Here is a 1,098-nt window from a genome sequence, read left to right on the forward strand (position 1 = left end):
AAGTTTAGGCACGAAAATTAAGTATGGTATTATCCATGCAGTTTCAAAATAAGGTGATTAAAGTTAAAATAAGCAACAAAGATATCCAAAGTTAATGCAGTACGATCGTTTCATGCGACTCCATTTAATTAAGCAATGTGAACATTACATCAAATATAAAATGCAGAGCAATCCTCAGCTGCACAAAGATATAGAAATTTAATGCAATTACATTTAAACAGAAGGACATATTTTTATAACTACATTTAAACTCTCCAAGTAGAAAGGACGAATACTAGCCTGTATGGTCTGGCTAAGTCAAAATGGTTTTTGTATCCTTCCGTTGTAACTCTATTGAACAACATGCTATCTCAGCTCAAATGAGATGGGCTGGACATGTTATTAGAATGAAAGATGAGCGATTGCTATAGCGTCTTTTTTATGGTGTGCTCAACTTTGGTAAGTGACCACGACATAAGCCGAGGAAAAGGTATAAAGACTGTGAAGGAAAACCTGAAGAAACTAGATATGAACAAAAGTGATTGGGAAACTGACGCTCTGGATCGGAACAAGTAAATGGGTGCTGTTAAGACTGGTTGTTATGACCGGGATGAAAAGATGGTTCAGCGCTCTGCGCTTAAAAGTGCCTGTCGCAAAGGAACAATTGGAACTGAAATCAACATTGAATATTGGATATGCATTGCGTGCGATCGTGTTTTGTTGTCAAAAGCAGCATACGTGAATCATATGAAGTCAGATGAAAATCGAAATGCCCAGGTAGGTAATAGTCTTAACCCCAGCCACCTCTTACGACTTGTGTCTTATGTCATAAAAGTTGTATGACAAAACCCGGACTTAAAAGACATATGCTAGTTCATGAAAAAACATTCCTACAGAATCAGATTCCAAAGGGCAAAAATATTGAAGAAATTTGAATATCTGTGACGTGTTTTAAACCGTGTCAGTCAGCAGCTGGTCTTAAAAGTCATCTAGGGCTCATCAGTGGAGAGATTGTGCTGTGTGATGGGATGTGGTGCGTGCGCTGATGGAACGGCTATCATCATTTATGTATGTATGTGTGTATGTACATATGTTATATATATATATATATATATATAT

General features: G+C 37.0%; 1 protein-coding gene across 1 annotated transcript in view; it reads right to left on the reverse strand.

Moving 5' to 3' along the window:
- LOC106880209 (myelin regulatory factor-like protein) overlaps positions 1-1,098 on the reverse strand; it is a 138,197-nt gene that overhangs the window by 31,104 nt on the left and 105,995 nt on the right. The gene's annotated exons all lie outside the window — the stretch shown is intronic.

The sequence above is a fragment of the Octopus bimaculoides genome, chromosome 7 (genome assembly GCF_001194135.2).
Source record: "Octopus bimaculoides isolate UCB-OBI-ISO-001 chromosome 7, ASM119413v2, whole genome shotgun sequence".
In the NCBI taxonomy this organism is placed as follows: Eukaryota; Metazoa; Mollusca; class Cephalopoda; order Octopoda; family Octopodidae; genus Octopus; species Octopus bimaculoides.